This window comes from Myotis nattereri (genome assembly GCF_964212035.1).
Source record: "Myotis nattereri genome assembly, chromosome: 5".
NCBI lineage: Eukaryota > Metazoa > Chordata > Mammalia > Chiroptera > Vespertilionidae > Myotis > Myotis nattereri.
Genome location: NC_138080.1, coordinates 92,355,168 through 92,367,521, shown reverse-complemented (window position 1 = coordinate 92,367,521; position 12,354 = coordinate 92,355,168).

Sequence of the window (12,354 nt, the reverse complement as noted above, 5' to 3'; positions counted from 1 at the left end):
TGTCTCTCCACCTTTTCTGCAGTAATCTAGGTGGGGATTAATAGGCTCACCCTCAGAGGGAGAGACACAGGGGTGCCGAGTCCTCTGTGTTTACAGGATTTGAAAGGATGGATCTCTAACAAGTCTAATTTAATCTTGGCTCCAGTTAAAGCAGTGGTTCTCAACCTTCCTAATGCCACGGCCCTTTAATACAGTTCCTATTGTGGTGGCCCCCAACCATAAGATTATTTTCGTTGCTACTTCATAACTGTAATTTTGCTACTGTTATGAATCATAATGTAAATATCTGATATGCAGGATGTATTTAGGCGACCCCTGTGAAAGGGTCGTTCGACCCCCAAAGGGGTCGCGACCCACAGGTTGAGAACCGCTGAGTTAAAGCATGGTGAATCTGAGCCCAAGAAGAGTAAACTAGGGTGCCACAGAATGTGAGAGATAATTTAATTCAACTCCCTCCCTCACTAGATAAGGAACCTCCGGCTCAGGGGACGCTGATGTGTCCACAGCCACATACCGAACTGAGTCTAGGGCCTGGTCACCTGCGTCCTGGGCCAGTGCTCTGGGCCCTGTCATTCATTTCTGCACCATTGCCATGATTTTGTCATATTTACACACCATCTGTACCTTCATTAACATGGTTTCTTTAACACTTGAATGGACTCTATTGTATTCCTAAATCAATTTGTTTTGAAAGGAAACTGCTATAAAAGAAAAGCAAGGATCATTGGCTACAAATAGAAGGCAACTATAAAAATAAATACTATGAAACAAAGCAATACAGTTACATTTGAGCAAGGTACTGCTGTATGTTAAAAGGGAGATTCACAATGTTAACGATAACTTAAAATGGAATAGCATTCATCTGCTAGGAGAGGATGTTTTCAACACATCCGTGGGCCACCTAAAATTGTCTCCCATATCACGAGTGGCTCAGTTGGACAGGAAAGGAAAATGGATGTAAAAGTTTCCAAGGAAATCTAATACTTTACACTGCCTAGATTAGAAGCCCAACTGTGCCACTTACCAGCTACAAGACTTTGAGCCTCTTTCTGCTTCAGTTTCCTCCCTTCTAAAGTGGGAATAATAGTGTGTGTACCATGGAATTGTTGTAAGTATTAAATTAGATGGCACATGTAAAGCCCTTAGAACAGGACATGGCATGGAGCAAGCACACAGTAGCATCAGGTATTACTGTAATTATTATTAAAACTTAAATGATCTTATACTCTACAGCAGGATTGCAAACCTTATTTATAAAGGATCAGCTAGCAAATATTTTAATCTTTGTGGCTTATATGATCTCTGTTGCAAATGTTCAGCTCTGCTATAGTAGTGAGAAAAGGGCCATGGGCAGTACATAAACTAACAGGCATAAACAAAACCAATGAAACTCTATTTACAGAAATAGGTGGCAGGCTGGATTCACCTTCAAGCTGCAGTCTGGGCTAAAGGCTTACAGGTGTGAAAAACAAAACCTGTAATCTACACAGCCAAATGCTTTATAGACTATTTTGAATAAACTATGTACTCACATGAGATAGCACATCTACGTTAGCCCAAACCCCAAACTCTTGAAGTCAATCTCACACGCCTGAAATGTAGATTCTATTCTTCCTACCTGCCATCGTTTCAACTGTCCCCCACATGGCCATGGGACTGAATAGATCCTGAACGTGAGGTGGAATCAAGGTTGAAAGCTTGGGCCAGGGAGACGGAATGACTTGGGTTTGCCACCCATCCTGCAAGGAGTATCATTTTCTTTTTACACATGAGAAATTTGCAGCTCAGCAGCAAGGCGTAATTACCCAATGTCACACAGCCAGCAAATTGACATCAAATCCACAAACACCAAATTTGGTTCTGGTCCAGAAACCCCGGGGCCAGCTGCGTGTCATCATGATGCTTCCTTTTCCTGTTTCTAATCTCCATGGTAAAGGAGGAAGAGTTTGAGAGGGAGCAATTTCCATTTGGAAATGATGCTGATGGCTCTGTGACCCAAGCAGGAGGGAGCTGTAGTCAGTTGTGGGAGAGAGTAGAAAGTGCAGGGGCGGGGAGGGCAGACCTGCCCCGTGTTTCACTGGTGACCCTGAGTTGTGTACCTGGACAAATCCTCTCTGCACCTCACTTTCCCCAGTGAACTAAGAGGAAGCAGCATGTATCGATTTCATACAGAGGGCACCGTGCTTTCCAATACCTTTGTCTCATTTTCTAAAAAATAAAAAAATAAAAATCCTGAGATGTTTATACCCATTGTGCAGATGAGCAAAGAGAGGCTCAGAAAGAGCATTTAAATTGCCCCGGTCACAGGGCTAGTAAGTGGTGAGGCTTGGATTTGAGTGATAGTCTGCCTCGTTACAAGTCCAGGTCTTCCTAGTGTATACTACTCCTCAAAGGATTCTACGTGCCCCCTGAGGTGAGTCCACACATGAGGAGCATGTGCACGGATGCTCTGTGTTCTGGATCAGAGCTCACTCACCTTGCACTCTCTGTGTGAGGCCAGTCCTTCCACATGACCCTGAGGGATAATGATACCCTCTTTCTGCAGATTTGAAAACTGACGTTTACAGAACTTAAGTACCTTGTTCAGGGTCACTCAGCTACTGCAGTGCAAGGCTGAGGTTTGAACCCAGGCCAAACACTCCAAAGCCCATGCTCGTGATAGGATGACTATTGAGTTCCTCTTCCAGCCCAGGACACGTTGGAGAGTGAAGGCATTATTAGTAATGATGCCAAGACAGCAGGCAGAAACAGGGTCGCCCCAGCTCTTGACCACTGGGCCTTCCCCATCCATCAGGACCCCTGTGAACCACAATGATGAGAGGAAATCTGCTACAGCTGGCAGCACCACCACCACCACTATAATAATAATAATAATAATCAACTGATTTAGGAGCATCTTAGGAAAGAGGTCAAGTCCTGTGGAAATGAAGCATTTGGGATTTGTTGCTTGAGATTCTCAGGAAGGGGTGAATTTAATTGCCTCTGGAGTTGCTACAAAAGCAGTCAAAGAGGAGTTGACACCCTCCCCTACCAACCCCCCACTTCCTTCACCCTCTGAGAGATGGACTAAAAGAGTCTCCAAGGAAATGGAGATAAATGACTTCAGGTTTTGTATGACAAGACTAAGGAATATCTTAGGTCCAGAAAAGAGACCAGGCCCTTATCAGGCTATTCTTGAAACCGCACATACAGCTCTGACTCTAGGCTGGTATCATGTGGGGCAATGTGGGTAGCTGCCTGCACTGGACACGTGGATGTATGCTGGGGAGAATTTTCTGCATCAGAATTCCCAGAATTCTACCATAAGGGCCTCATCCCTTTGGGTAAAGGTTTCATTCTCCTAGGAGACCGTTTTTAAGAATAAACATCCATAGAGCTATTTGAGTTCATTATCCATCATTAGCATGTTGGAGCTTGTTACATCTCAGAGTTCCTTTTGAATTTGGCAACTGGCTGGGATATAGGAAAGGTTAACTTGTGGGCAGAGGGAAAGCTTCAGGACATGGGTTTTACCCAAGGACATTACCTAAGTGTAGGGCCCTGTTGGACAGGAGGCAGCTAACTAAGATTTGGGGCCTAAGTGGTACCTCAGCAGAGCAAGAAGAGTGCAGGGGGAGAGGATGGCACCCGGAGGGGGAAGCCCACCACTGCGGCAGCCCTGACCATGCCGATCTCCCCGACAACAACCTGCAGAGGCTATGAGGACATGGGAGTCAAAGCCACACAAGGCAAAAAGGCTGGGCATCCAGGACCCTGGGGGCTGGGTGGCTCTGCTAATGTGAGGCCAGGCAAGTTACCCACCCCGTGACTCCTCATCCACCAAGCATGAGGCTTGGCTGAAAATGAAATAATCTTTGAGGTCTTTTTCAGCTCTAAGACCAACTGGGAAACCAGACTGAGTCACACTTAATTGACTCTTGTGCCGAAGCGGGTGACGTAGAGCTGGGAGGCTCTGGGCTGGAGGGCAACATTACTCTTCTCCACTCCTGAATGCTCTTCATGACCAAGGGAAAGTTTAATTTCTCCCTGTCCCATTTCTTCTTTTTTAAAATTTATTTTTAAAAATATATCTTTATTGGTGAAAGTATTGCAGGTGCCCCCTTTTGCCTCCCCACATTGACCCCTCCCCCCAGGCCTACTATACATTAACGTCCGTATCCATGGGTTATGCATATATGCATATAAGTTCTTTGGTTAAGTCCCCCCCCCACAAATTTCTTCTTTTTGATCTCTAGAGAGGGGCAGGAAAGAGGGACCAGCAAGAGGGGAGGGTGGCAGGGCAAGAGCTTCTGGTAGTCCTACTTCTCAGGTCCCACCTTGGGGGGGATTAGCAATTGGCTAAGAGAGAAAGGAGAAAAGTCAAGATCCTTGACTGCCAACTGCAGTCAAGATAACATCTGGTCTGAAGATGTCCTGAGGACTGAGCACAAGGTCTAAACTTAAAAGGGAAGGCTGGGTAACTAGCAGCTAAGACATTTAGCTTCTCAGCGCTTTGGTTTTTTCCATCTTTAATGAGAAGTCGGAGGTGAGCTAACATTTAATGGACATTTACTCTGACAAGAACTGGCTGGGTGCTTTATGCGTTACCTCCTGTAATCCTCACAACAACCCTTCTAGGAAAATAGTATCTTCATTTTACAGAGGAAGAAACAACGGCTTAGAGAAGATAAATCACGTGCTCACGTTGATACAGCCCAGAAGTAGCAAAGCTGGGATGCACACCAGGTCTGTCTGACCCCAAGGCCCAAGGCTGGTCCACCCACCACACCTTGCTACCATTTTACGAAGGAGCCAGCTTTCACTGTCCCTCTAGCTCACTCGACAGGCTCCAGTGCAGGAGGAAACTGCCTGGGTCCAAATCTCATTGATTAGCCTGTCACTTGGGGCAAGTTACTGAACCTCTCAGAGCCTTAATTTCCTTATCTATATAATGGAGGACTAGAACAGGCCCCTTTTTGAAATAGATTTGTTTTGAGGATTAAATGAAATTAAGTATGGAATGGGTTTACAGGCTCATAGCAAGGGCTTCATACTTTATTATAATTACCTAGAGGCCTGATGCATGAAATTCGTGCAAGAGTAGGCCTTCCTTCCCCTGGCTGCCGGCACTGGCTTCCCTCTGGCACCCGGGACCCAGGCTTCCCTCCAGCTGCCAGCAGGCACCTGGGACCCGGGCTTCCCTCACAACCCCAGCTTCGTTCAGAAAGTCATCCAGAAGGACAGCCAGTCTAATTAGCATATTACGCTTCTATTATTATAGATATTATTCTTAAATTGCATGCAAACCCCTGAATTCCACAGCTGGGTGAGGTCTTCTGATAAATCTCTGCTAATTTCAACTGCCATTTGTGAAAGCTTAGAAGTCATTCCCATCACCAGAAAACCAACCCGACATTTGAAGGGATCACAAGAAGCTTTCATAAGACTCCATGTTTTGATCGGCACAACTAATCTGTGAGGTAGGGAACACAGATTTGCTGACCATTTTCTTCAGGAAGGATGAGTCACACAGCTGGAGGTAAAAACAAGTCTTGTGTTTTTTAATTCCCAAGCCCAGAGCTTTTATTTACTGTGTCATAGAGAATGAAAATGGGTTCTCTTGGAGCCCATGAACGCATGTATGTACATGTGGATAGACAAATGGCCATATTAATGAGAAGAGAGTAAAGAGTGGGCCCTGGAACATCCCAGATTCAGGAAGGGACGTATTCAAACTATGCTCCTCACCTATCCCCTCTGGAATTCTTAGAAACTTGGTTTCTGGACTTGAACTCAGAGTGACAGCCCCACCCAATCTATTTACGACTGTGGTCTGTGTCTGCCTGGACCAGGCCAGGTTCCCTGCTTCCCCTTGGCCTTTCCCCAGGAGTTGGTGTCCACGAACCCTGGGGGGGGACTTGCTGAAATGCTTTCCCCAATGTGTTCCCTTCCAAAAGCGAATCGGATATGGACTGCAACTAATTTCCAGGGGCAGCTTGGCTTGGCATTGGGCACAAGGCTTTAGGAAGCAATAATAATGTTTCCGCGTCCCAGCTGGGCCTGTGTGACCCCCACCTGCTGATTCCCACCCAGGACTCTGTACAAAAAGGGTTGGCTTAGGGACAAGAGCAGCTGAGGGCTTCCTGTCCATTCTGCGACACAACAGCGGCCTCAAGTGGCCATTAGTAGAACTACAGGCACTCTCCTCAGTTTCTGGGTTTTCTTCATTCTTTCCCTTTATATTTACTGAGACCTACTGTGTGCCAGCCACGATTCTAGACATGATATGTGAACGTATCGGTGAACAAAACAAAGTTATTTCATTCATAAGTGTAAATACTTTAGTATGTATGCGGGGGGGGGGGACAGAAAATATACGTACATACTAGTATATGTGTACATACTAGTATATGTGTACATATACATTGATGTTCAGATGAATTATGAAAAAAACAACAACACAGGAGAGAGGGGTAGGAATGGGGAAAAGGGTAACACTTTCCACTAAGGTAGTCAGGAAAGCCTCACTGATGAGGTAACACCTGAGAGGGACTTGAGAGAAATGGGGAGGGATGTGCAAGGTAGATGAAACAGCAAGGATTAAAGGCCTTGAAGCAGGAAGGCAATTGGCCTGTTTTAGGAACAACAAGGAGGCCAATCTAGCTGGAACAGACCAAGTCAGGGAAGAGCAGCAGGAGATACTGTCTGAGAGGCTGTGGGGCCAGGTGTGGGGCCAGGTCATGTAAGGCCTGGGCGTTGACAGCTGTCTTCCCCAGATAACAGCATCAAGTCACCTAGGAACTTGCTAGATCTGCAAATTACTGGGCCCTGCCCTGGACCTACTGAGTCAGAAACTCTGGGAGTGGGTCCTGGCAGTCTCCACGTGTGTCTGACTTGCTGCAGTCTGAAAACCACCGACGGGAGGCCTCCAAGGCCACTGTGGGGACTCTGACTTCTATTCGAAGATGAGAAGGCATCAGAAGATTTGGGGCAGAGGAGTGACATAATCTGACAAAACAACAACAACAAAACCCACACTTGTGTCCTGGTCCTACCCCCGAGATTCTAATTTAACTAGTCTGAGATGTGGCTGGGCACTGGAGTTTCTAAAACTCTCCAGGAGCACAGCGGGAAGGCTGCTGTTGTAATGCTGGTGGGGAATGATGGTGGTTAGGCCGCAGTGGCAGTGGTGGAGGAGGTGAGAAGTAGTCAGATCCCGGACAGATTTTGAAAATGGATTTGATTCAGGGTGTAAGAGATAGTTAAAAGTCAGGATGACGCTCAGGATTTTTTTTACCTGAGCAAGTGGAAGGATGTGGTCCCCATTTCCTGCGACAGGGAAGATGGTGGGAGGGGAACCAGGGGTTTGATTTTGGACATGTTACGTTTGAGATGCCTATTTGAGATCCAAATGGAGATGCTGACTAGGTTTAGGGGAAATGTCTAGGCTGGACACCTAAGTGTGTGAGCCATCAGTGACCGACGGTGTTTAAAGCCATCGGCTGGATGAGATCGCTTAGGGAGGGAGTGTGGATACAACAGAGATGTTGGAGGGAACCTGAGGGGCACTCCAATGTAGGAAGCAGGAAGAGAACCAAGATCCAGTGATGTCCCAGGAACCCAAGGGAAGAAATGTTTCAGGAAGGAGGAAATGGTCAACTGTCACAAGATGCTGACTGGCCAAGTAAGATGAGGACTGAGAATTAACTGCTGGATTCAGCAGCATCGAGGTCATGGGGGACCACAATGACTGAGACCATGTAGTGCAGGGATGGGGAGGGGCAAAGCCTGTTTGTGCAGTGGGAGAAAAGAAATAGGGGACACAGAGGATAGACAAGTCTTTGGCAAAATTTTGCTGTGAAGGGGAGTGTGTTGAGAATAGGGTCAAGAAAGTTTTTTTTATTGTTTTGTTTTAAGATGAGAGAAATAACATGTTTCTCTCGTTGTTGGGAAAGATATTCCAGCACAGAGAAAACGAGTAGATATTTTAATAGCAACAAACATTTATTAAGCACATTTTCATGCTCCTGGCACTATGCTTAGTGTTGTGCATGAGTAATGTTCCTCACAACATCTCCGTTTTGCTACAATCCTATTAGGAGGTTCCATTATTATTCCCAATTTATAGACAAAGGAACCTGGGCTCTCAGAAATAAACAAATGTCCCAAAGACGCACAATCAGTGAGATGGGGGAGCAGAGGTTCTGCCCTGGAATTGCCCGCAGAGCTAGAACCCTTGACCCCAGCCCTGCAAAGCCTGGCCAGCGAGCTTCCTGCATGTGGACACCCTCTTCAGTGCTTGAATTTTGGGGGCTCAGCTAGAAGGGATGAAATGACTCCCTGCTCTTCCTCCCAGAGGACCCCTCTCTGCGCCAGGATGCTTGACCTCTCCAGCTCAGTGCAGACACTGCTGTAACAGTCCACATCCTTGGTAGAAGCAAAAGGAAATGACATCTGTGCTGGGTTGGATTGTGTACCCTCTGCCAAGCTTCATGTCCACCTGGAACCTCAGAATGTGACCTTATTTGCAAGAGGTCTTTGCAAGTAGAACAGCAAAGTTACAGATGAGTCATAGTGGATTAGGGTGGGCCCTACTCCAGTGACAGCTGTCTGTGTATGAAGAGAAAACAGAGTTGTGGACAGACCCTCAGAGAGAATGCCATGTGACCACGAAGTCAGAGACTGGAGTGATGCAGCCACAAGCCCAGCAGCAGCAAGGATTTGGAAACAGCCTGGAAGAATCCCTCCATACAGCCTTCAGAGAGAACACAGCCCTGCTGACACCTTGATTTCAGACATACAGCTGCCGGAACTGTGAGAGAATACAGTCCTGCTGTCTTAAACCACCACATTTGCGGGAATTGAATTTGTTTTGGCGGCCTAAAGAAGTCAATCCAGTAGCCATTGGTCAGAACTTGGCAGTACACCTGGGAAGGGTTCTGTGGTACCCCAGGTGCCATGCACATCAATCAGTGACGCACGACATTGTGATCACCACCAAGAACGCAGCGAGGAGGCACAGAATAATACATCGAGGAGGACCCTTACAGATCATGCAGCTCAGCCAGCTTACGTTAAGGATGTGGAAGGCAAAGTCCAAGAATGGCAAGAGGCTTGCCCATGGTCACATGACTATTTAATTGCAGGTGCCATATCTGCTTGATTCACACTGCATCCTCTGTAACCTGGAACCCTGCCGGATGCTCAATAAACATTTGCGGAATGAATGAAAGAGTAAATGGAACCCAAAGGATCTCCAGCTCAGGGTTCCTTCCTTCAAATCACATTCTTATGGCCTGCTAAGATCAAAACCAACACTACTTTGTTTAAATTGGCCGTTCCTTTTCTACAAGTGCTCAGACTAACACCTACTAACTGTGGATTGATTTTTGTTGTTGAAAATATCAACACTTCTTGGAGATCTAGCCACAGAAAATTTCTAATATTGAATCATAAATCTTTGTAGGTTTTCCTTTACCACCTGAAAAGGACTTCTCTGTTTCTGTTTCATTGGCTATTCCTCTTAAATAATTGGCTCAATAAAAATTTTAAAAAATATTCAAAACAAGAAAACATCGACTTTTAGCAGAATTTATATGGATCCATGCAAGTTCAGGTTAATAACATGCTCTGAGCAGATAGGCCAGGGATAGCAGAACTGAACACATTAATTTTTTTAAAAAAATATTTTTATTGATATCAGAGAGGAAGGGAAAGCGAGAGAGAGATAGAAACATCAATGATGAGAGAGAATCAACGACCGGCTGCCTCCGCACACCCCTGACTGGGGATCAAGCCCATAACCCAGGCATGTGCCCTGACTGGGAATCGAACCGTGACCTCCTGGTTCATAGGTCAATGCTCAACCACTGAGCCACACCAGTCGGGCAGAATTGAACACATTTAAAACAGAGTTTGGCCAAGCTGTTAGAGGAAAGATATTCCAAAGCACAAATGTTGGACAGATGGATGATACAAGATGCTTCCCCAAATGTTACCAAGTTTCAAAAAGAGACAGAAAAATATAATATGTGGCATGACTCCTTAATTCATAAGGGGCCTCTTTTTTTCCTAAAGGAAACATTCATTTTCAAATTTGTGCTCCTGCTTTAGTGGATTAATATGTGATCCATCAGCTAGTAAGCTATTCAATTAGAGTGTTCTTTCTTTCTCTGTACCAGGTGTTTTAGCTCTCACAATCACCTGATGAGTAGAGCTTTCACAAATAGGTAAACTGATGTTCAAAGAAGTTAAGTAACCTGCCCCAAGGGCAGTTGGTGAGTAGGTGGTGGAGACACCCCCTCTCCCCCCGCCCCTTAGAGCCTCCTGCCTGTGCATCTCAGCATTCCAGATAGGAGAGGGCCTTGGGTATCATCTTATTCTGAAGGAGAGGAAACTGAAGTCCATGGGGGAAGATGCTTGCTCAAGGCCTGCATACAGGTAGTGACTGAGACAGGTCTGGAACTCAGGCATCTGTTTCCAGAGCATGTTCATCCACCCTAACACACTTCTTTAGGCCTCGGGTATATAGCGTGCTTCAGACAATGTTGAGCTGAATTAAACTGGTCTCTTACATGGACAATTCTGTAACAGGCCTCCGATAATGAGGTTCCTTTCTGAAACCAGCACTTCCCAAACCTGAATATCCACTTCTGGGTGTTTGCACTGTCCCTGGGCCCCTGAGCACCACCTGTCAATTCCCTAATTTGTGGGTGGAGGATTACTATGGTACCAGTTACTTTACCTTTGCCTCTAGACCAACAATATCTATGAAAGCACCAGATTTAGGGGTTATTCCATTTTCTTCTAACACATATTTTGAAGTGTAATGCTGCTTGCTCCCTTTGTTAAAAACATTTAATTTGTCTGCAGAATGAAGACTCGGATTCCTAGCCTGGGCCTGCGGGAGGAGGGGCCTGCAATTTGGCCCCAATGGCTCTGTAGCATCGTAGGAGCCATGCTGTCTGCTCAAATGCACCCTGGCTCTCACAGCCACTTGCACATGCTTTTCCATCTGCCTGGAACATTCTTGCCCTGAGCAACGTCTTCGCAGGAATCAGCTTAAAGACCATTTCTATGGGGAGGCCTCTCCTGAGCCCTAGGGTAGGCCTTGGAGGTTCTGGCCACACTTTACTTACTTGATCACTGTGGTCTTCCCCAGCACATCATGGGCTCCAAGAGGGCAGGGACCGCATTCTTCTTGTTTGTCCTCAGTAGCCAGCCTGCAGGTGCCAGGTGCCCTACTTGTTGACTAAATACATGAGAGAAGAGAGAAGAGCCTATGCAATACACATAAGAGCAAACATTATGGTTCTACACATCTGTGATTTCAGAGTTTATCACTATTTTATACCCAAATATAATAAGCCTATAACGATGTCCTCGAGTTATTGACAAAAGGCCCTGTTCAGTGTGCTGCCAGAGGAAGAGGCACTGAAATTCATTTGAAATCAATTTCCAATTAAAAATCTTCTTACAATGGGAGTATTAAATACACACACACACACACACACACACACACACACACTTAGCAAAATATCTATTGATGCCCGATAAACAAAGTGTTATTCTACTTTGAATTAATGTAAGCTGGATTTATGAAATTTTACGTTACAAATGGGTACATTTCATTCCCACCCCCCTTACTCAGTCCCCAGGAGGTTCACGGGTAATAAAACAAATTGCTTTCTTTCTCCATTAGCCTGTCATTGCCACTTTCAAATGGCTCCTTGCCTGTACACTCCAATATTTTTCTCACAATAAGTGGTAAAGCCTTTGGCCTTCCCATTTATCTTAACTGCCTTCTTTGTGTTCCAAAAGAGACAAGTAGTGTATTACCTGCCATCTACATCAGGGAGGGTGGTAAATTGAGGCAAAGATGCTAAATGGTCTCTTTAACTTCATACACTTAATCAGCATTCACCCATCCATCTATATCAACAATGCAACAAATATTTAGTGATTGCCAACTTGGTGTCAAACTTTGTTTTTGTGGGTGGGAGTATAATAGGAAATAAGATAGATAAGGTGCCTGTTTTCATGTGGCTGATGTTCTAGATAGGGGAAATAGATAACAAACCAGTAAATAAATAAATAAATAATAATATCAAATAGTGCTACAGACCAAATGTTTGTGTCCCCCAAAATTCATGTGGAAACATAATCTCCAATGTGATGGTGCTAGGAGTGGGCCTTTGGAAGGTATTTAGGTCATGAGGGTGGATCCCTCATGAATAAGATGAGAGCCCTTATTAAAGAGCTTTCTGACCCTTTCCTACCATGTAAGGATACAGCGAGAAAGCAGCCAACTGGGAACAAGGAAGCAGGTTCTCACCAGACAGCTTGATCTTGGACTTCCCAGCCTCCAGAACCATG